Raw genomic sequence first — 24,465 nt, 5'->3', positions numbered from 1 at the left:
AACTAACATCGGCTCCTATGATCTATACAGCTTCATCAGTAGAAAATATTGGAACAAACAAAACATAATCAAATCATCGATATTGTCGTGTTTTTTTTTTGTTGACATGAGCTGGAATTACGTAGTATAGTGCTTGTTCCAGTGCAATCTAAACAGGAAATCGAGTTTCGCCAGCGATGCCCCACCGCATGGATAGCAGCCGCGCCGTGTTCAGGAACTTGGTGTCCCCCTCTTCTCGGTATCATACCTCGCAGCAGTTAGTTTGATGGTAAATCGAAATCGCACGAATAGACGACAAATACCTACCACCTACCTTTGCAAAACCGGTGCCATGAAAGCCAGCCAACCAGCCAGCCAGCGAAGTCGATCGCATCGGCACGTTTCCGGTCGCGGCCGGTACTCGACTCGGAGCCGGTTTTCTGTTGCAGTTGCTTTGCTTTTTTTCCACTCTCACACACATTTTATGGAGCACTTTTTCCGATCCGATCCAATCCGATTCCGAGCAAGCTGCCGAGATGCGAGATCAAAGTCGGAGCCGGATGGGGGAAATGGAAATGTGCAAAACATAGGCAAAAACGGGTCACACTTCTCGTGACGATTTCTGCTGATGCGATGCGATGCGACGATCGCTAATCGGATCGGCATTATTGTCAATCACAGCACAACGGATCGAAATCGAACCTGGAACGTCAATTGAATTGATGTAAAACAGCCGGTCGCCGTGGGGACCCTGGGCCCCAGCTGCCCCATCAGGAAGTTGTTTTTCCGACCGACTGAACTCACGGAATCGCGATCGATCGCATTATCGGGCTGGGAAATAACCTTCTTCTCCGTCTGCTGCTGCCGCTTCACGAATGCGACGTCAATTTGCGCCTGCCTGCATGATCTAATCGGTGCAACCAGATCGCGTTCCGACGGACGAACGGACGGACAGCCGTTGCGTGATGTTCGGTCGATCGGGCGGCGAAGGTTTCGGTTCTTCTCTGCTGCAACGTGGACAAGTTTTGCTTTCTTTTTGCTCGCGCTGGAAAGTGGACCCTGTCTTGCGGTGGCCACCAGCTTGCTTCGCAAGCCAGTTTTGACCGACAACGATGGATAATCAGTGCGGCCAGTCGGTGAAATGCACGGTTGAAGTCTACTTAGCAAACAGCTTGTTTCGCTTGTGTTGCGTTGCGAATTGTGTGCTGTGCTGTGCGCTAAGCTCGGACGGAACGAACCGAACGAACGGGGAAAGATGGTGTTGCGTTCGGTCGCGATCATCACCAGTACCAGTACCAGTACCAGTCAGACGGCGGACACACACAAGCAGGCATAGGCAAAGCACACAAGCCCGGCAACCCGGGGTTTGAAAATAATGGAGAGAATAGGTGATTATTGTTATTATTAAATTACTAGTTGAACCTTTGCGCGAGTGCTGGGGATGCGACCTTTCGGCAACGGGCAGCAAACGACGTTGGAATTGCGTCGGGAATCGTCTTGAATGCAAAGATCCCATCGAGCAGCGAGAAAAGGTCAGTCGGCGGAGATGAACCGATCGCCGAGCTAACGCAAAGTTAGCATTAGCAGGTGGGGGAACAGAACTAACATTAAACTGTGTTTGAATTTTATTCCATTTTTAACACCAGTTCCTGATCCTGAACTGACTCACTTGAGTCTACACCAAAAAACCCAAGATTGCATCACCACTTAAAAGGGGCTGATTTTATTTGTTGTGTTTCTTGAGTTTTTGACCTTTTGCTGGATTGTTATTTTCAAAATTAGATTTTAATGATTTCAGAATGCATTTAATGAAGGTGCCATTTAAAATTCGTTATCTCCACAAGAGCATTTAAAAGAACTACTGAATCTGGCATTTAAGCAAAAAAAAATAATACGAAAAATCGTTTCGTTAGAATGCAAAACCTAAAGATTTGAAGATATTTCGGCAGAAAAAAAAGCCAAAGTTCTGATTCAAAAACTTTTTGTCTTAAAATATTGTTCTATTTTTCCATATGAAAACTCATTACTGCGATCAGTACCGTTGATTTTTTGTAATATCACCCGGTTGTATCCTGCTGTAATCACCATTCCAGTGAGGGAGGGTTTGGAAAGCTTCCAGTGAGAGGGAACTAGTGAGGGATATGGCTCACTATTAATTATTCGCATCATTTGCTTATCGTCGAATCAACGGTCAACGCTATCTTTACAGAACGCATCAATCTGTCCCACGTTCCTCCCATTTTGAGTGTGTACTAAGTGAGCTAAAGTGTTCTAGAGTCCGCAAAGGAGTTTTGCACTTATCATTGACTGAGTGAAACTCCAATAGATTGCCCTTCTATGGTCATCAAAAATGTATCTTTTTCAGTTACTATAGCTGGCCGAAGGTGATAGACGTAAAAGTTAAAAAGATAAAACTTTCACTGAAAGGAACACCTAAAATTGGTTGCATTTGTGGCGCAATCATTAGCATTAAAATATATCTACAGAACTTCCGGAATTTATCCGTTGAACCCTTTTTGTGTACAATAACGTACGTCTTGATCAGAGCAATTTCTGTGAACCTCGTCCTAATTGCGACACGCTTTGAACAAACAGCTGCTCAGACATGCAAAATAATTGCATTGGAAGTTGATGAACATTTAGATTTGAATAACCTTACATCAACGTAAACAAAAAAAGAACTCTCATGATGAATACCCACTCGAAGCATTTTTAATGGCACACGTTAGAACGTTGCAACCCAGAGTTTAATGATTATTTCGTCGATATTGTTTTGTTGATCAATCTGTCTATTCAATTGTTCGATGAGCCCGACGAAAAAAAACACAGTTTTTAATTGCAATTGTACCGAACTTCAAAGGATCTGGTCGTGTGGGTAATGGTAACAATCTTCAGGTGCCCCCCCCCCCTTTTGTTTATCGTGATACATAAATGACATGCGACGAGTTTTATACTTTTGTGACGACAATCTAATAATTTTTATGCTCGCATTAGGTTTTATTTTGTTTACCACTGACGAACTGACATGACGCTTAGAAGAAAATTCTATAAAGAAATCATTGTCCTACAGACTCGGATCGCATCACTAACACCCTCCGTTGCGAGTGTTGCGAAGCAACTTATATTGGTAGAGTTTACCGCCAATTTTACAGCGTCTAAGGGAGTGATTAAGTGCTGTTACATTAAATTTTTCGGCTTTTTCCCATAGAAATAAAAAACCAAAAACTGTAAACTTTGTGGTACATTCACTGTAAGTTTCACACTATTTTACAATGAAGTTACAATGAAATTTAAGGTAAATTCAGCAAATAAAATTGTAGGCTTTCGGATTATTGCAAAATAAAATCGGCTGAATAATTACGGTATATCATGTTTTTGAAAACATATGACAATGAATTTGACAAACTTCGAACTATTATGATTTTCGAGCCGAATTCATTGCTCATATTAGGAAAGTACTAGAGGTCAGTACACCTACATAAACAAATTCCGCTCTTTCCCCTTCACGCCTGGTCTCAATCAGAATCTATTAGATATCTAACTAATTAAGGATATCCTATCGACTCTTTGTTTCATTACTGTCTTCTATCGTTCCCTCCGTCAATTGTAAAATCTACCGTTATAAAAACTTAATTGTATGCCTGACCTCAAGGTTCAAGGTTAAGACATAAAAACATCGAAGTTGGTCTATTCCATAGGAACGGAGCCTTTCCTCGAACACCCGCGTTGAGAATCGCGGCTAACACGCTGACAGACGAACGAGCGTTAGTCGCAAGCGCCTGCATAGTGTCGTCGTGCTGTTAGTAAAACGAGTTAGATTAAACTTTTCAATCGGTGGTTTCTACAGTAGATGGAGGAAGAGGCACCATTTGTGTCTAAAAATAACTCAACCTGCCAAGGATTGGACCTTAGATAGAGATGATATCCGGCGGCCGGCGGCCAGTTGGTTCGAAACAATTTGCATTCTTGCCGGATTGTATGAAATTTTTTTCTAGAACGGCACAGTGAAGTTACAGCATAAAGTGTTGTAAACAGTAAAATTCATTGTAATCGTAATGTTTTTACATTAATAATTCGTTATGCATTTCTAACTGGGTGGCAAAGAGGAAAAACGGGCCTGAAAATGAAGAAAAACGGACGAAGACGATAAACGGAACAAAAATGGGAAAAATCGGGACTGATCAGGGCGAAAACGGGACAGGAAAAGAAGAAAAAGAGCAAGCGGGTAGAAAAAAACAAAAAACGAGATAAAAGGAGGGAAAACTAAACAAACAAAAAAAGAAGACGGAGAAACATGGGAAAGAAAATGAAAAAATGTGACAGAAGAGGTGGAAAAAACGGGAAAGAAAAAGAGAGAAACCCAGACAAGACGAGAAAATGAAACAGAAAACAACGGAAACCAAAGGGAAGAGTAGAATAAAAAGTAGTGCGAGAGATAAGACAAGCGATAGAGCAAAGTAAAACAAGAAAATCGGACCAATGAAAGAGGTAAAACCAGAGATAAAAAGGAAATTCGGAGGGCAAAGAAGAAAAGGAAACTAAAAACAGAATAAACGTAACAGAAAAGAAGAAAAATTTGGGCATCTAAAAGAAGAAAAACGAAACAGACGAAGGCGAAAAACTTTAAGGACAAGAGATAAATTGAATAAAAAAAGACGAAAACTAGTAAAACGAAAAAAGGAAGGCGGGGAAAACAAAAAACGGGAAAGGAAATTACTAAACATTAGTGAAAAACAAGTGTGAAAAAATGGGACAGGACACGAAGAAAAAAAGCGAAAAGAAGACAAGAAAGAAACGAGAATGAAAATGCGAAACTGGAAAAAAACAAAGAACAAACGGCACAAAAAAAACAAAAGGGGAGTAAGAAGATAGAAAAACGAGAACAAAAAAGAGGCAAATGGAGAGAAAACAATGAAAAGGGAAGACAAACGGGACAGTGAAAGAAGTTGGACACGATGAAAGAAAGGACGAAAAATATGTTGGAACAGAAGAGGGAAAAATCGGGACTGAAAAGGGTGAAAAACATAAGAAAGGACTGGAGTGGAAAGGGGCAATGACAGGAAAACAAAAGGAAAAACGTACCAGTGGACATAAAAAAGAAAAAAACCAGGGAGAAATTAAAAAAACGAGACAAAAAAGAAAGACGAGGGAAGATTCCCGCCAAGAAAACTAAAAAGAGAGGAAATGAGAAATGAAAGGGAAAATAACACATAAAAGAACGGGAAAGAGAAGATAAAAGAAAACCGATAGAGGAAACGAGACAAAAGGGAAAAAAAGATCTAAATGGGAACAAAAAGAGGAAAAAGTAAGGTAAAAGAGGAAAAGTGAGAACAAAAACCAAGAAAACGATACAGAAAAGAAGAAGAGTTTTACAAAAAGTGGAAAAACACGACTGGAAAAGATAAATGGAATAGAAATTTACCTGTTTTACATGTGAGAGGGTAAGACGAAATATGTCAATCCTAATTGCAAGTAACACATCGTTCAACTCTTTTTCCCGCTCACTGATAGCTGGTTCTAAACTTTTTTGTTTCATTTTTAATAAAAACTGTGTGCGTCCGTTTTTTCGTTCGATTTTGGCTTCTAGGAACATAATGAAAACGGAGGAAAAGGAAAAACGAAGCAATAAAAGATGAGACTAGACAGAAAACAGGGAAAATGAAACAGGAAAAAAAGAAGGAAAAATTACAATGCAAACGAGAAAGAAAATGAGGACAAACTGAACAGAAAAGGAGAAAAAACATAAAGGCATAAAATGTAATAAAGAAAGTGAAAACGAGGGAAAAAAGACTGGATAGAAAAGAGGGAGAAATATAAAAAAGAGAAAGAAAATGAGAAGTTGGACAGAAAAAAAGGGAACAAGAAAGGAAAAAGCGGGATAAGGAAAAGATACGGAATGTAAGAACAAGAAAATTCAGATACGAGAAAAATACGAAAATGAAGAAAGAGAATGGAAGGAGTTAATGGAACGGAAAGCAAAAACTGGAAACTGGAGACTGAAAAAGAGGAAAAACGGGCCTGAAAATGAAGAAAAACGGACGAAGAAATACGAAAAATGGAAAATGAAATGAATTTAGGACTGAAAAGGGCAAAAAACGGAACAGGAGAAGAGGAAGACGCGGTGAAAAATGAAATACCATAAATGAAAGGAGAGAAACAAGACAGATAGAAGACGAGGAAAGATCTGAAAAAGAAAGGGATAACGGAAACAATGGTAACCAAAAGGGAAATAAGAATGGCAAGAGAGAGAAAAAACTCCGATATAGGGAATGAGAAAAAGAGATCAAATGGGATATGGATATGGAGGAGGATGAGACAAAATGGGAATGACAATAGGAAAAGACAAAAAAGAAAAACAAAAATATCGGACCAAAGAAAAAGGTAAAACTGGAAATAAAAAAAAAGAAAAATGGGAAATGGGAAAAAAGGAAATCCGGAGAGCGAAGGGAAAGAGGGAGCTAAAAGCAGAATAATCATGACATCTAAAATAGTGAAACGAAACGGACGGAGACGAAGAACGATATGAGTCAGAGAGTCAGAAAAAGACGGAAACTGGAAACGAAAAAGGAATGAAGAAAAAACGGAAAGCAAAAAAAAAAGAAAATTACAAAAATGAAAACAAGAGGAAAAACAGGACAGGAAAATAAGAAAAATGGGACAGCAAACGAAGAATAACTGAACAGTAAAACGGAAAATACTGGACAGAAAATAGAACAACGAGACAAAAAGAGATAAAAGAAGATAAAACGGACAATAAAAGAAGAAATGTGGGAGCGAATAACAAAAAAACGGCACAAAAAAGAAGCAAAAGTGGAAAATGTTACTGGAAAAGGTAAATAAAGGAATAGAAATTCACTAGATTTTACAAGAATTTTGTCAATTCTAAGTAAAACTTGCTAGTAAACGAAACTAAAGAGAGGTGCCAGAAAAGAGAAAAAAATGAAGACAAAATAAGGTAAGATTATTTAGAGGAAAACGAGAAAGTCAAAACGATAAAACAGAACGTGATAGAAAAGGAGGAAAAGCAGGACACGTTAAGAGAAAGGACGGAATAGACGAAAACAAAAAAAATAGAAAATGAGGTAATGAGGTAATGAGGCGAAAAACGGGACAGGAAAACAACAGGAAAAAGGAAACAGTGGGCAGCAAAAAAGGAACAATCAGAGAGAAACGAAACAAACAGTGAAGACAAGGGAAAATGGGAAATAAAAAGAGGGAAAACGAGACCAGATAGGAAAAATGGCACAGAAAACAATGAAAACCAAAAGGACAAAAGTAGAAAGGGCGAGGGAAAAAAAGAAAACCGGTAGAGGAAAGAAGGAAAATGAAAACAGAGGTCAAACGGAACATAAAAGGAGGAATATGGGACAAAATAATGAATGAAAAATGGGATAGTAAGAAAAGAAGGAAAGGAAAACAGGAAAATTGGACCTCTAAGGTAAAGGTAAAAAATAAAAACTTGAAAAATGGGAAATAAAATGGAAATCCAGAGAGCAAAAAAGAAAGGAAACTAAATACAGAATAAACGTGACAAAAAAGAGGAAAAATGAAACAGATAAATAGAATGAAAAAAGACGAAAACTGGGAACGAAAAAGGGAAGCGGAAGAGATGGAAAACAGATGGTAAGAGAGAGATGGTAATTACAAAACATAAAAAAATATGAAAAAATGGAACAGAAAACGAAGAACGAAACAGAAAAGAAAGAAAACTTAGAAAAGATTGAGAAGCTTCATGTCAAAAACGTAGAAAAAGTGGAACAGAAAAGCAAAACCCTGGGATAGAAAAAAAAAAAGAAAAAGAAAAGGGGAAAATGTGGGAGCAGACAAATTGAGGAACGAGAACAGAAAAAGAGGAAAATAGATAGAAAACAATGAAAAGGACGGTACAGAGGAAAACAAACAAATTGGAAAGGAGTTTCCGGGACAACAAAGGAACAAGACTGGAAAAGAGGAAAAACGGGCTTGAAATGGAAGTTAGATGAAATATGGGTAGATGAAAAATGGAACAGAAAAGCGAAAAATCAGGACTGAAAAGGGCGAAAATCAGGAAAACTGAACAGAACTGAACTAGAAAAGGCGAAAGACAGGACAACAAGAGGAAAAACGTAACAGTGGACAGAAAAAAGGAAAATCCAGTGGCAAACCAGAGAAACGAGACAAAAAGTGAAGACGAAGCAAGACGGGAAGGAAAAAGAAAAGGAGAGCTAAAAAAGAATAAACGTGATAGAGAACAAGAAAAATAGGGTATCTAAGCTTAGCTTAGCTTAGGCAGTCTGTCTGTAGTTGCAATCCATGGCCGAACCAGTAAGATTGCACAAAGAACCAATTCACCAAAGTGCTTGGAAGTAGCGTGGTATTCTCATTGTACTAGAAGGAAAAACAATATAGAAAACAAGAAAGAAAATGAAGATAAACTGGACAGAAAAAGAGAAAAAACGGAACTAAAAAGTAAAAAAAACGGTATAGAAAAGGAGGAAAAGAAATTGGGAAAATATAGCGGCATGAAAATTGCAAAGCCAGGACAGAAAAGGAGGAAAATCAGGACACGAGAAGAGAAACGACGGAACAGACGAAAACAAAAAAACTTAACAGGACATGGCACGCAAAATAAAAAAAAAACAGACTACAAAAGAAGAAAAACGGGCTTGAAAATGGAAGAAAAAAGATGAAACACGAAACAGAAAAGCAATAAATCAAGGTTGAAAAGGCCGAAAAACGAGGCAGGAAAACAAGAGGAAAAAGGAAACAATGGGCAGGACAAAAGAAAACTACGGAAACGAGAAGGCGGGAAAGAAAAAGAAGAAAAGAAGAAAACGTTACAAAAACAGGAAAGAAAAATAGAGAAAACGAGGGAAGAAAGGGAAAATAGAACAGATGACAACGGAAACCAAAAGGAAGAAGTAGAATAGCGAAAAAGAAAAAGATAACCAACAGAGAAAACGTGGAAAACAGGAACAACAGGTCAAATGGGACACATAAGATGGAACTAAATGGGAATGGGATGGGTAAATAGGAAAAGAAGAAAAACAGAATAACAAAAAAAAAATAAAAACGAATGAAAAGCTATGATAAAATTGAAGAGAAAATTAATCGTAAAAATGGGGAAAATGAAAATGGGAGAAAAAAGGGAAAACGAGGCAAAAAAGTGACTGAATTAAACAGAAAAGAGGGAGAACGGAAAATATTCTTTGCAGGAAGGAAAAACTATAAGAAAACCTAGGAAAACGAGAAAGTAAATGAGAGCAGACTGGACAGAAAAGGAGAAAGAACGGCACAAAAAAAGAAAAAAAAACTGTATAAAAGAGGAAAAGAGCAGGAAAATTAACAGAACAGAAAAACTGAAAGACAAATGAGAGAAAACAAAAATCAAAACGTGGCAGAAAAGGAAGAATCGCAGGACACGATAAGTAAAAGGACGGAACAGACGTAAACAAAAAAAAAAATAGAAAAGGAGTTAACAGGACAGATAACAAAAAATCGACACTGGAAAAGAGGGAAATTGGGACTGAACGAATGTAAGTAGTTGCTAAGGGTAATCAGGACTGGAAAAGCAGAAAATGGGACAGAAAAAGAAGAAAACGAAGAAACAGTAGGCAGGAAAATGAAATACCAGAGAGAAAAGGAAGGAAACGAGACAAAGAAAGCAGACGAGGGACGACGCGCAAGAAAAAAAAACGTTGCATGAAAGGGCCGTTTTCCCTTCCAACGAAAACAACGAAATCCAAAAAGGAAAAGAAGAATAACGAGAGAGGAAGAGAAAGAGGAAACGAGAAAAACAGAAAGAAGAGATCTAACGGGATATAAAAGGTGAAAGATGGGACGAAATGGGAATGGGATGGGAAAGCACGACAAAATATGAAGACAAGATAAATAGGAAAATTGGATCAAAGGAAATGGTAAAACCAGAGATAAAAAGATAAAAAACAGAAATCCAGAGAGCAAAGGGAAAAAGGGAGGCAAACACAGAAAAAACGTAACAGAAAAGAAGAAAAAACTGGGCATCTAAAAAATGTCAAACCAAACAGAGGAAGACGAAAAACGAAAATTCATGATCGATTTCATGTTCATGACCGATTTCATGTCTAATTCAAAATTATTCCTACTTTAAATCCAATTCCAAATTCAATTTCAAGTCCAATTCTCAGTTCAATTTGAAATAAAACTTCAAGCCTAAATCAATCAAAATCCTGCCCCAGAGAGGAACCGACCTCCGAGCCAGCCAGCCGTAACATTTTGGTGGCTGACCAAGAACCTCTGGCCAGCCATCCGTAATACCTCCTTTTCCCATTCTGTATCAGCAAAGTTCCTCTTTCGTCAGACCTGCTTGTACAGCCCGAAGTTCTACGGCTACGGCACTCAAAATTCTGTGCAGACGCACTTGTATCTTGTATCTTTTCGGTTCGTCTAAAAGGGAGAACTATCAAGCGATCACCATGAATGAACTCAAATAGTTTTCAAATATTGTCAAAACAGCAGAAGAATCAAATCCCATTCATTCCATACTGTGCGAAATGTAAGAATAGTCCATTTTGCCCAATTCACTCCCATATTCATAGATAACTTAATTAAAGCGATTAAAACTAATAGCAAATTTATTTATTCAATCTGGGTTGGAACCGGATGAACTTTATCTGCCAGATAGGAGCAAATGAACACAAAAAATTCATCCAGTTCCAACCCGGAATGAATAAACAAATTCGCTATAGCTCAAAGGCGAAAACAGTCTTCAGAAAAAATGTGTATTTTATCATGCTGAATAACTTTGGACAACAGTTGAAAGCAATAAATAAGTTGCAAAGTTATTATGCAGAATTGATTTTTAAGTGTACTTTTCAAGCAAATCATTATATCTCGCAACTAGTAAAAGATATACAGTTACTATATTCAGCAAAGTGGCTCATTTTAGTGTGTTCTACAATTTTTCTGAAGAAAATTTTTTTTGGACGGATGCAAAAAAAAACAAAAGTTTGTATCACCCTGATAGATGAATATACGGTCACCCTAATCTATATATATAAGAGCCGTATATGTAGCCAAAACCAGGGGCACGATATGTATTTTCGCGGTAATATTCGCCCACATTAAGCAAAGACTCAAACCAATCATACCAGATTGCATTCAAGACGAGCAAAAGTAACGTAGTTGCACCTCATAGAGTTACATAGCGTACCTCCAATTTGCTCTCAACTAGACGCGAGGCGACGCGCGCGGGTTACAGCTAGTAGTTTATAAAAATGCATTGTATTTATTATAAACTTCTCTGAAGACACCATTGTTGAAAAATAACGAATTTTTGCGCAATAGCAAATAAACGTGTAGAACGGACCGATTGTGAATTAATCACGGTACTAAATCGATGGCATTCAACTCTCCTGATGTCTTTTGAATGTACTGGTGCTATTCGAGTTTATTCCCCTGTCTTTGAGTTAGTTTTAAGCGCTTTACTATGTATTTTGGGGTGAATTGGGCAAAATGGACCATTCTTGCATTTCGCACAGTGTGGAATAAATGGGATTTGTTTCTTCTGATTCTGATTCTTCTCGGTTTCGACAACGTTTGGAAGCTATTTGAGTTCATTTCACTGGCGACAAACAATTTTTTATACTGTTTAATAAGCTTTTATCTCGGTTTCTAAGGATAATAGGGCAAAATGGACCACTTCCCGAGGTCTGCGCAGGATGAAACCATCACCAATAGATTTCCTGCATTTTTTTACATAGGAATAGGTATGTTGTAAGATTCCAAACCAGCGGCTACTTATTCTTGGGATTACGCGCTCGGTTTTGCCCATTGTGAGTTCTCTGCCTATAAAGAGCTTTCTCAGATCATCCTTCGCTGGCAAGTAGCTTTACAATAAGTTAACAAGCCGTTTTCATGGACGGGCGATCGACAAAGGACCACAAATATCTGTGTTTCGACAGATCCTTCAAAAATGTCGCGTATACTGCGTCACTGTGCACCACCGATCTCATTGATTTCAAGGTTGCATATGATAATATCGAGCGTGAATGAGCTGTGGAGAATAATGAACGAGAACGGCTTTTCCGCGAAACTGATCAGACTGATTTAGGCCACTATGGAGTGACAGTGTTGTGTGAATCATCCGTACATCAATATGTACGGTAAAATTTAATGCGCATTTAATGCATTACTACGGAAACTACTGAAAATGTATTATTCATTCTCTCGGATATTTCATTAAGGTCGCTATAAATCAAATCATCGATCAGCATGATCTTAGTAAAACTTTAACTTTTCTGCTCACGGTTATATATTTTCAATTTATTAAAATTGTTTAGGTGATTTAATTTTTTACGCAGCAAGCTTTATGCCTTAAAGCTTTGTCGAACAAGGCGAAAAGCTTAGATTATTCACTTATGAATTACCAATGGATCTAGAGGTAGTCCGTCCTATGCTGCTCCTGCAGAAGAAAAACGTGACAAAAACTGGACAAAAGAAACCGAAAGAGAAGATAAATGCGAGACAGAAAAGAAAAAAAAATGCGTTAAAAAATGAAAAACGAAAGAATAATCGTGTCATAATGGGAGGGAAAACGGAACACAGAAAGAGAAAAAATTCGAAAAGAAGGCAACGAGAAAAAATACAAAATGAGGTGAAAAAGGAGAACACAACAGAATGGAATAAAAAAGAACAAACGAATATAAACAAAAGGAAGAAAACGAGAATTTTCTTTCTCGGACAAACTGAAAAGAAAAGAAGAAAAAACGGATAGAAAAGGAGGCAACTAAAAGGGGAAAATATGGGGGCAGAAAAATTGAGAAACCAAAACATAAAAAGAGGAAAATGGAGAAGCAAAAAATGAAAATACGGAATAGATGTGACAGAAAAGTAGGAAAATCATGATAAGATGAGAAAGGACGAAATAAAAAAAACCACAAATATCTGTGTTTTGACCACAAATTACGAGCTAGAAAACAAAACACGAAACTGGAAAAGAGAAAATACGGGCTTGAAAATGTAATCAAAAAGAAGAAAGCGAAAAAGAAAAGAGAAAAATCTGGGTTGAAAAAAGAAAAAGAACAGGAAACACAAAAAAGAAAAAAACAGGATTGAAAACAAGAAGAAATGGGACTGAAGACGAAGAATAATAGAACAATAAAACAGAAAACATTTTGTTGAATCGAAAGAAAAAGAGGGAAAACGGAAGATGAAAGAAGAAAAGTGAGAGCGAAAACAAAGAAAACGGTACAGAAAAGAATAGAAACGAAACAAGACAGGAAAATAGGGTTAGAAAAGAACGACGAGAAAAGAATAAAATAGGTTAAAACGGAGAAACAAACCAAAAAGAGTAGACAAGGGAAGATGGGAAAAAGAAAAAAACGTGACAGAAAAGGTGGAAAAACGGGAAAGAGAGAAAACGAGAAAATGGAACAAAAAAATGGAACAACGGAAAAGTAGAATAAAAAGTAACGCGAGAGAAAAAAGAAAAGCGATAGAGGAAACGAAAGAAACTGGAAAAAGAGATCAAACGGGATGTAAAAAATTAACAATGAAAAATGGTAGAATAGGACAATAGGAAAAGAAGGAAAGAAAAACAGTAAAATCGGCCCGAAGAAAAAAGTAAAACTGGAGATAAAAAAGAAAATTCGTAGAGCAAAGAGGAAAAGGGTACTAAAAACAGAAAAAACGTGGCAGAAAAGGAGAAAAATTGGGGCATCTAAAAGAAGAAAAACGAAACAAACGAAGACGAAAAACAAGGATAGGTGAAAGCTGGAAACGAAAAACGAAACAAAGGGATCGGAAAAGACGGAAAACGGGAAAGAAAATTACAAAATATGAATGAAAAACAAGAAGAAAACCAGGACTGAAAATATGACAATGGAACAAGAAACGAAGAACGAAAGAGAAAAAAAGGAAAACCTTTAAAGCAAAACTAAAAAGAAAATGAGAAATTAGACAGGGACGTAGAAAAAACGGGACAAAAGAGCAAAAAACCGGCATGGAAAAAATAAAAAAACGAAAATGGAAAAATTTGAGAGCTGGAAAATTGAAAAAGGGGAACAGAAAAAGAGGAAAGTGGAGAGAAAACAATGAAAAGTGAAGACAAACGGGACAGAAAAGAAGCAGGACACGATAAGAGAAAGGGTAGAACAGACGAAAACAAAAAAAAAGAGACTGGAAAAGAGAAAAGACGGGTTTGTAATTGAAGAAAATAGACGAAAAATGGAACAGAAAAGGGAAAAAGCAAGTCTGAAAAAGGCGAAATACAGGAAAACAAGCGTTAAAAAGTTACAGTGGACAGAAAAAAGAAAAAACCAGGGAGAAATCAGAGCAACGGAACAAAGAGAGAAGGCGAGGGAAAAAGAAAAAGAGAGGAAATGGGAAAATAACACCTAAAACAACGGAAACCAAAAGGGCAAAGAAGAATGTGATGAAATAGATGAAACGAGACAACCGGGGAAAAGAGATCTAAATCTGAAAACAGAAAAACCCAACCAATAAAACTGTAGATCAAAAGGAAATCCGATGAGCCAAGTGGAAAAGGGAGCTAAAAATAGACTAAATGGGACATAAAAGAAGGAAAAACGGGACATTCAAAACGAAACAGGCGAAATAAGAGAGGGAGGAGAGTTGAAAAGTTAGCCTAAAACTGGAAAAAACGTAAAAAGGGTGGAGCATAGATGAAAAACGGGAAATAAAATGACATAAAATAAGTGGAAACTAAGAGGAAAAACGGGACTGAAAATAAGAGAAAAATGGGACAGGGAACGAAGAATAACGGAACAATGAAACAATGAAATAGGGGACAGCAAAAAAACAGACAAAAAGAAGGTAAAAAAAGAAAAGTGAGAGCAAAAACCAAGAAAAAGAGTACCGAAACGAAGAAAAAAGTGGGAAAAATGACTGGAAAACATGGTTGGACTTGAAATTTACCTCTTTTACATGTGAGAGGGTAAGACGAAATATGTTAATCCTAATTGCAAGTAAAACTTCGTGTCTAATTTCGTATCCATGTCCAAATTCAAGTCCAATTGTATGTCTGATATTGAGCCTAATTTAAATAAAAACTTCAAATTTTCTTTTAAACCCGATTACAGTCCAGTTTCCAGTTCAATTTGTAATCCAAATTCAAATCTAACTTAATGTCAAATGCGATTTCAAGTCCAATTTCAACTCTAATTTCCAGTTAAATTCCAAGTCCAAGTTCTGGTCCAATTTCAACTTTGATTTAAATCCAATTGTACCCGAAACTCCGAAGGTTTTCAACCTAATCGGTCGTTATTTCTGTGGCAAGCAATAATAGACTCGCCATCTTACGATTTCTCGATTTTTCAGGCCAAAACATTTTTCTAAAACGTCGGATGCTCTACCTTTTGACTCAAGCTTTCACGATTAGTAAATGTTTTCTTGATCGTCCGTTTCCAATTTCTGGCCACTTTTCATGACAGATGCTGGAAATAGTTGTAAAATGGCACTGCTCGTTCCACATGAAAATGACAAAACTTACATAAACAAACGAACGCAGCCAATCCGATGAACACAGCAAGCGGGCGATTCACGGCACGTTAACTAGTAACTAGCCGACCCCCCAGCAGGTCACCATTTTTGCCATTCAATTTCTGATTTAATTTGTTAATTACCGTCGTTTGATAATTTGTTAGAAAACCACTTTTGCGGAGAGAAAACTAGCGTATTATTGCCCAACTGCATTCCACTGTGCGTTTTGCAGTTTTGTAACGAACCGTGCGCGCTAGTGGTAGTGGTGCCGGGCGGTGTGTGACAAACGCACACTGCGTTCTGTTGCTGGTGTTCATCCGTGAACACTCTCTCGCTCTTTCCGATTGTCGATAACGGAGAGTGCTGGCAGGCAGGCAGTGCCCACTCCACCCACTCTGTGAGCGACGATCGACGCAAACATAATGTTTCTCTGGTACGATCCTATGATGAGTGCCGTTGGCGAAGAGCTCACGAGCTCACGAGCATAGGTGCTCGTGTGTTGGTGAGTGAGTGGCACAGTTCAGCACAGGTGCGGCGGAGGGCTAGCTAAAAGCAAATCACGACCTGAATTGCTGCGCGATCCGTCAGTTAGCTGAGCGTCGTGGAGGAGTGAAGATCGTCGTACTGTGAACTGTGTTTCGGATCGGATAAAACTAGTGACTCCGGGTGCGGACTACGTGGAGGTGAGGTGTGTGTGCAGAGAGAAGGGCGTTCGAGGTGAAACTGATGAACCCTCGAGAGGATTTTTCGTGAGGGTGAAAGGTTTTGTGGTTTATATCGTCGTGAAGGTGAAACTCGAAAAACCTGTGTGCTTCGTGAAAAGTGCAGTGCAAATTCTAACGAACCAGCAGATCGGTGGCTTCAGGTGAAATTGCGAGATGTAAGTGTAGTGTGTGGCAGCGGTTCCAATCCAGTTTTGAAAAGTCAACGGATAGCCTTATACCTGTTCTCTTTTCCCGATCGACGAAAGGTGTTTTCCTGTCTGTTTGTTCCTCTCTGTCTCTCTCTCTCTGTGTGTCCTCCTTTGTGCTGTCGTTTTTCGAGGTCTGTTTCAAGCAACCGACCGACCGACCGTATGATTGCACTGGCAAATGGGAATGAGACAAGTGGGCTCAGCCGGGCCGGATAACCGCCGGTTGACGGAATTACCGAGGGGGCGAAAGACGGCGCGACGACTGTCGCGATAGTTTATTCTATTAACCTATACCTAGACAAACATCGAGATTTCCTCGGAGGGCTTCGACGGCGGTGAACGTCGTCGGGATCGTGATCGCGGTGCAGCGCGGCTAGTTTTGCAACAGTCGAAAGTAACTTTTCGCGCTGGTTCGAAACCTTGGAGAATCTTCTCGATGTTCGATGTCTCTTCTCCGGACTGCGCACAGTAGTGCAGTGGTTCGGAAGGGCTTTGCCTAACGCTGCACTTAGGTCTCTTTTGCCTAACCAGCCAGTCAGACTCGACTCGATCATGGGCACGGCCATCCGTATGGCATACTAATGAAAACAACTCTTGCCTCTTGGCAGACTCGCGCAGGCCTGGTACTCTTTCTCGTGATTGGGTTTTTATTGCCCGAACTCGACTGACTGCTGGCTGCGGCCAGCAGCGACGAGGGGCTCTCGAGACAATCGATCTGCGGCTTTTATAAACTTTTGCATTATAAACATCACATTATAATAGGCAAAACGATCGAACGGAGAGCCTCTCTTCGGGTCTCTGCAAGAACCGTTCCAAATATGGCCAAGCCATCGGAGCGTGTAGCAATGGTAGCAGCAGCAGTACCAGCAAAAAAGGAGGCTTCTCCATATCTCTTCCAAGCTGTCAAGATATAAAAGTAGCTTTAATTTTATGCGCAAATGGAAAAGATTGGCGAGCATAAAGTAGCCGTGCTGTGCTGTGCTGCTGCTCGTTTGTAGATTCATACATCGCGTCTATTTGGGAATTCAATGATCGTGAACTTTTTCCGTTCCGAGCGACCGCCGATCGCGTCGCCGACGTCGCCGTCCTCGTCGTCGAACACGACAATGGCGGTGGTGGCGACCGGTGAAGCGCGGTGGGGCAAACACGACGATGATGATGATGATCAAGTTAAAAATTAATTCACGTGATTTGTGGATTCATTGCACTTTATAGCTGGCTGCTGGCTGGTGGTATAAAATAAATAAATAAAAAATGGAAACCAGCAAAACTGTGCGCGACTGACGTATGGCGTAAATTATTAATCGCGATTATTTGGCGAAAAAAACCAAAACCGGAGCCGCAAACTAATGGATAATGTATTTGCTTCGAGGATCGCATCGATCCTTGAACGGGGGAGGAGGTGGTTTGGTGATTGGAAAGGAAATTTCCTAACGGTCAAACAGCGACGGCCCAAATCGAGATTTGGGCTTGCGTAATCGATCGATTGAGATTGCAGTGCAAAACTGAAAAACTGAAACCCCAAATCCGGTGAGAAAGGCAGAGGATGGATTGTTGATACGGGCACGGGTGGGCAATTATCAAGTCCGCGACGATCGTCGCCAAATTACTTGACAACACAGATGAAAGGATTTTTTTGTGACTGTTATGTGATTTGTTTTCGATTCGCTCCAGTAAACTGGATTGATTTTGCTGAAATTTCTTTGTTAGCTATGTGCAGAAAATTATTACTAAAATGGGCTTTTACTTTTACGTCAATATAAGTAAGATATCAGTTTGAATGACAGTAAATTTTTGCTTTGGATTGGGTTGTTGCTATGACAATCGGATTTCCAATCAGCAAATTAGAACCTCTTTGATGAACATGAAACATTACATGGTTGCTTTGATCTGTAGAGCTATTCACTAACGTGCCCAGACATAACTAAAAGGTGAGGTACCTTTCAGAAGAATCTTTTGGTCTTTACTTACCGCAAACCCTCCAAACTTTCGGGTGCAATTGGATTTAAAATCAAAGTTGAAATTAGACTAGAAATTAGATTTGAAAGCGGTCTTGACATAGGGAATTAAATTAGCTTTTTTTATGGACGAGATCTTAATCTTATTGTCTCATTGTATTTTATTTATTCATTAGCAGAAGGAAAACCCCTGGGAGTGAAGCTACTTAGCCTCTTCTCCCACAGACACAAAACACTCTGGGGCTTTTTTAGAGCCTTGTGTCTGTGTGCGTCCAGGCTCCAGGTTGAAATCCTACAGTAGCTGACCGAACTTGGGCTACTGGGCTAGAGGGCGGAGTGGTCTAAACGTCGCTGCGGACAAAAAACATTTCAGGCTAGGGAAATCTGAAATATTCACGCGTACTTGTCTGGTGGTACAGGCTGAGAGACCCCTGCCTCGACTCCGACCACAAGACCGGGACGACTTTGATGGCAAAGGATACATTACGGGTGTGGCGATTCGTCCCGACAGTTACGATTGGGTCAGTGCCGACAGGGGCTCTCCTAGTACCTTGTAATAAGTAATTGGATTTAAAATTAGAGTTAAAATTGGAGATGAAATTGGATTTGAAATTATGCTCGCAACTACCCAGGTAACCAATAAGCATTAGTACAAGCAGTAAATCAATCGTTTATTAGCATCCCTGGCATTTTATACGGCAGGTTGCTGTTTATCAGCCTTTTGACTGCATAACTGTTGTAAATTGGCATCCACAATTCTATTTAAAAGCTTCTTGTCGGTAACTAGCTGCAAATAAGCATTGCCAGCACTATATGAGGGCTAGCAGTAAAGTAGCCGCATATTTTGCCAAAATAGCATTTAAGTAGCATTTAAGGCAACTTAAATGCTTATTGGCTTGCATTTAATTTGCATTGGAAATACTTATTGGTTACCTGGGTAAACTTAAAATTGGAATTGAAATTGGACGTAAATTGACTAGAACATTTGAAATTATGCTTGGAATTGGAATATAAATGTTACTAGAAATTTTACTCTAATTTCAAAATCAGAATCAAATTAAACTTGAAATTGGGTTTTAAATCGAAATAAATGGTCTTGAAATTGCACTTGACGTTGGATGTTAAATTAAACTTGAATTTGAACATGGTTTTGGGTAGATACGAAGTTAGACACGTGATTTTACCTGAAAACAGGAGTGACGTATTTCGTCTTACTCTCTCACACGTTTCTCCCCTTTATTCTTTTTGTTTTCCCTCTTTTCCAGTCCCATTTTCCACGTATTGTTTAGTTTTTTTTTGTTTTTTTCTGTACCGTTTTTTGGTTTTTAGTTTCACTTTTTTCGTATTCCTTTTCCTATTGTTCTCTTATTTTTCTTTTTTCGTCCAGTGTTTTCTCTTCCTTTGTTCCGTCTTTCTTTGCTTTTCGTCTCATTTTTTCTTATGTTCAGTCTTGCTTTTCCTCTCGTATTTCACTCATTTTTTGAAGTTTTTTTTTTCACTTTCTCTCTTTCCTTTTATCCAGTTTCTAGTTTTCATCTTTTCTTATTTTCGTTTTTCGCCTTCGTCTGTTCCGTTTTTCCTCTTTTGATGTTCTTCTTCTTCCTTCACGTTTATTCTGTTTTGGGCTTCCTTTTTCCGTTTTGCTCTCCGGTTTTTCTTTTCTAGCTCCCGTTTTTCGTCTTGGTCTTACCTTATTTCGTTCGTCTTTCCTGCTTTTTTTTGTCTCCTTTTATGTTTCGTTTGACCTGTTTTCCCATGTCAGTTGCTTTTTCTATCGGTTGTATTTTCTCTCTCGTGGTTCATAATTTTCCTTTGGGTTTCTCTAGTTTCCTGTTTTCCCCTTGTTTTAATTTCTTTCTTTTCCATTTTGCCTAACTTTCACACATGTTTTATCTTTGTTTTTCTCATTTATAGTCCCGTTTTCCACATTGTTCCATTTTTTCTTCTTGTCTTAACCGTTTTCTGGGTTTTGCACTCACTTTTTTCTTTTGTTTTTCCTCCTTCACGTTTTCCTTTTTTCTGTCTCATGTTTTCCTTTTCATTCCGTTTTCCTTCATTTCCTGTCCCATTTTTTCTTATCTTCAGTCATGTTTTTCCTCTTCTAGTTTTTCACCCATCTTTACTTTTGTAATTTTCTTTCCCGTTTTGTGTCTTTTATTTTCCGTTTTTCGCCTTCGCCTGTTCCGTTTTTCTTCTTTCACGTTTATTCTGTTCCTCTTTCCTCTTATTCCTTCACGTTTATTCTGTTTTTGGCTCCATTTTTTTTGGTTTTGCTCTCCGGTTTTTCTTAAGTATCCCTCGTTTTTCGTCTTGGTTTTACATTTTTCCGTTCGTTTTTCCTGTTTTCTTTTCCTCTGTTTTTGTCCCATCTTTCTTCTTTTATATTCCGTTTGACCTATTTTCCGATGTCACTTGCTTCTTCTATCGGTTTTATTTTCTCTCTCGCTCTCCAGTTTTTTTCCTTGGGGTTTCCAGTTTTCAGTACTGTGTTCCTCATTATTTACTTTTCCGTTTTTCCAACTTTTCTGTCCATTTGACCTTTTTCCATTTGTTTCGTTTTCCCCCTTCTCTCTCGTTTTTTTTCTTTTTTCTACCCGATATTTCCGCTTCTTGGTGTCCTGTCTCGTTTTTCGCACTTTTCAATCCCGATTTTCCTACAAATTCTGTTACGTGCTAACGTGTGGATAGCGTTACACTAAATGTAGACATAATTTTCTGCTTGTTTTTCTCTTGACTGTTATGTTTTTGTTTTTTTTTCTTTTTTTCAAGTTAATTAGACACGAAGTTTTACTTGCAACAGGGATTGCCACTTTTTGCTTAACTTTTACACATGTTTTATCTTTGTTTTTCTCTTTTCTAGTCCCGTTTCCCACATTTCGTTACATTTTATCTTCTTTTCTTGACCGTTTTCTGGGTTTTGCTCTTTTTTCTTTTGTTTTTCCTCTTCTCGCGTTTTTCCTTTTTTTCTGTTTCGTTCCGTTTTTCAACGTTTCCCGTCCCATTTTTTCTTATCTTCAGTCATGGTTTTCCTCTTCTTGTTTTTCACTCATCTTCACTTTTGTAATTTTCTTTCCCGTTTTCTGTCTTTTATCTTCCATTTTTACTTTTCTGTTTCCAGTTTTCGTCTTTTCTTATTCTAGTTTTTTGCCTTCATTTGTTCCATTTTTTACCCTTTCAGATGCCTCGTGGTTTCTTCTTTCCTGGTACGTTTTTTCTGTTTATGGCTTCTTTTTTTCGTTTTATTTTTGTTTTCCTTTCATCTCTCGTTTTTCCTTTTTCTGTCCGTTGTTTCCTCTTTTCGTTTGTTTTCCTGTCCCATTTTTTGCCCTTTTCAGATCTGATTTTCTTCTTTTCTGTTCTGTCCTTTCTTCCATTCTTGATTTTTCTGTCCCTTAAACTCTTTTTCTACCATTTTATCGTTAACTGTTGCGTTCTTCCACTTATTATGTTCTGCAGTTCCTTTTTTTATGTCACGCTCTGTTTTTCATTTGTCCTCCGTTTTTTGATTTCTCTCTTTTTCTGTTCTCTTTTCCTTATTTTCCTACTTGTGTATTCTCTACTTTTCTTTTCCTCCTATTCTTACTGATTTTGTTCTAGTTTGTCCTCATTTTCTTTATCGTTTTTCCTTCTTCCATTTTGCTCTTTTACCCGTTCTTCGGTTCTGCCTATTTCTCTGCCTCTTTTTCTGTCCTTTCTCCGCTTTTTTGACTCGTTTTCTCTTTTTTTTCCATTTCCTATTCTATTTTTTTCTTTTTTTACCTCCCTCTTGTGCAACGATTTTTCTTTTTGCTCTTTTTTCAGTACAGTAATGTTCCGATTTTGTCAGCCTCATGTAGATTTTTGGGCCGACAAAATCGGGAAAATTTTTTGGTCGAAATTTTTTTAATAATTCAAGATCTTGCAATATCGAAGACTTCTACTAAAAATTAAATTTTAACCCTCAATTGGTCGACCGAAAGCTTAATGAACCGGGCTCAGCACACTGGTCCAGGGCTTTTTTTTGGTGCGCATTAGCTTTGAGCGGGAAAACTTGGTCTTAGGTTTATGGAACCTTTGGAAGAGTTTCTTAAAATTAAAAGTTTTATCGTCCAGTGGAATTCAAATTTTGATTAATCCTCCTAAAATTTCAATAAAAAATTTATTTTTCTTCAGTTTCAATATAACACATGGATGTGTTCTGCAAAGTTTTACAGCATATTATTACAAAAAAAATTGCTGAAGACAGTAACCTTCTATCTCTTCGGCAAAGATAGAAAAATCCTGTTTCTCATAAATGAAAAGTCGTTAAAATCAGTTTTTCTATTTTAGCTATTTTTGTACTTGTTGTATGACTTTTTCCAGTTTTACAAAGTTGTACAAATAGTAAAAATACACAACATTGCTGAACATAGTATACCTCTATCTTTGCTTGTTTAGGAACTATAGAACTTTTACTATAAAAATATCCTAATTTTGACCCCGAATTACTCGTAAGAAATTGAATTCCAGTCCCGTTTTCCATGTTTTGTTTAATTTTTTCATCCTATTTCTTTACCGTTACCGTTTTTGCGTTTATTTTTTCCTCATTCCTTTTGGTTTTCCTCTTTTTCTTTTTGTTCTGTCTCGTGTGTTCTATTTCATTTTTTCGTTTTACCATTTTTTTAATTACAGTTCTGTTTTTCCTCTTGTTTTTCACTATTTGTTGCAATTGCCTATTGTTCTTTTACATACTCCGATTTTCCTTCTTTTCTGTCACATTTCCTGGTTCATTGGCTCCCTATTTTAGTTTGGCTCTCCGGTTTTCCTTTATCATCTTCCGTTTTTCATCTTGTTTTTTACCTGGTGTCTTACCCTTTCTTTTGATACGTGTATCGTGTTTTTCTTGTCTCGTTTTTGTTCCATTTCCCCTTCTGTGTTACTTGCTGTTTCCTCTTTTTTCTTATTTTCTTGTTTCATTTTTCGTCCTTTTCAGTTCTAATTTTGCTCTCTTTTTTATCTTTTCTGTTCCATCATATATCTTACATTTTCAAGCCTTTTAGACAGGAAGTTTTGCTTGAAATAAGGTTTAATATTTTTCGTCACTCACTCGCTTTACCTCTTTTCTGTTCCATCTTTTTTTCTTTCATAGTTCCGTTTTATACTTTTTGTTACATTTTTTCTTTTTCTGTACCATTTTCTTGGTTTTCGCTCTCATGTTTCTTTCGTTTTTCACTTGTTCATTTTCACGTTTTCACTTTTTTCTTATTTTATTTCCTTTTTTCCCATTTTTTTTATTTTTCAGCCTTTATTATCATTATAGTTTCCAGTTTACATCTACTCTCTTTTCTTCACGTTTTTCATCTTTGTCTATCCTGTTTTCTTCTTTTAGATGCTCCGTTTTTATTTCTTTTCTTTGACGTTTATTTTGCTTTTTACCCTTCCTCTCCGGTTTTCGTTTTTTTTTCTGTCTTTTTTCCTGACTTTTAGTTTCTCTTTTCAGTCTAATTTTTAGTTTATTTTCTGTCCCGTTCAGACTTCTTTTCTTTGCTTGTTTTTCGGTAACGGCTCTCGTCTTTTTTTTCGTTTTTCACGTTTTTCGTTTTTGTCTGTTTCATTCTTTCACTTATTATGTCCTACTTAAATCTCCCCTTGTCCTGCTTTCTGTCACGTTCTGTTTTTCTTTTTCGTGATTTTCCTTTTGTCTTCTGTTTTCATTTTGTTTTTCTTTTTCTGTCCCGCTTTTTTCTGTTCAGTTTATCCTTATTTTGGTTTTTTTTCGTTTTCTTCATTGTCAATCTTTTTTTTATTTTCTCTGATTTTCTTTTTTCTGCCGTTATCTTTTTCCGTCCAGTCTCCTCGTTTTTGGCTTCTCGTTTTCCCTCTTTTTTCGACCCGTTATCTACATTTTCACATTTTTTCTGTTTTTATGTCCCATTGTGTTCCGTTTTTCCATACATTCCGTTCTCGAAACTTGACCTTCTGCTTTTTATACGACAGACTTTGCAGCCAGCTGTTAGCTGTTGCAGGACAATTGCAGGGCCAGTAGCTACGCTCCTATTGACTCTAACAGCCTCTCCCAGCCGAGATTCGAACACACGACGACTAGCTTCTTAGACCAGCGTCATACCTCGATGCCAACTGGGAGGTTAGACTTGAAACTAGACTTAAAATTGGGTTTGAAATTGGGTATGAAACCAG

The 24,465-nt window shown here is 37.9% G+C and overlaps 1 protein-coding gene across 2 annotated transcripts in view; it reads left to right on the top strand.

Moving 5' to 3' along the window:
- Window positions 1-24,465, top strand: part of LOC128739110 (low-density lipoprotein receptor-related protein 2) — a 174,872-nt gene that overhangs the window by 30,845 nt on the left and 119,562 nt on the right. Inside the window, exon 1 of one of the 2 annotated variants that reach the window (XM_053834529.1) lies at window positions 16,052-16,318. The exons of the other annotated variant lie outside the window; for it this stretch is intronic. The gene's annotated coding sequence lies outside the window, so the exon portion shown is untranslated. Of the gene's footprint in view, window positions 1-16,051; window positions 16,319-24,465 lie in introns of those variants that run through there. 2 annotated transcript variants of the gene reach the window in all.

The sequence above is a fragment of the Sabethes cyaneus genome, chromosome 1 (assembly GCF_943734655.1).
Source record: "Sabethes cyaneus chromosome 1, idSabCyanKW18_F2, whole genome shotgun sequence".
Lineage (NCBI taxonomy): Eukaryota > Metazoa > Arthropoda > Insecta > Diptera > Culicidae > Sabethes > Sabethes cyaneus.
The sequence above is the reverse complement of the archived record's forward strand: the minus strand, read 5'-3'. Positions and strand labels throughout refer to the sequence as shown.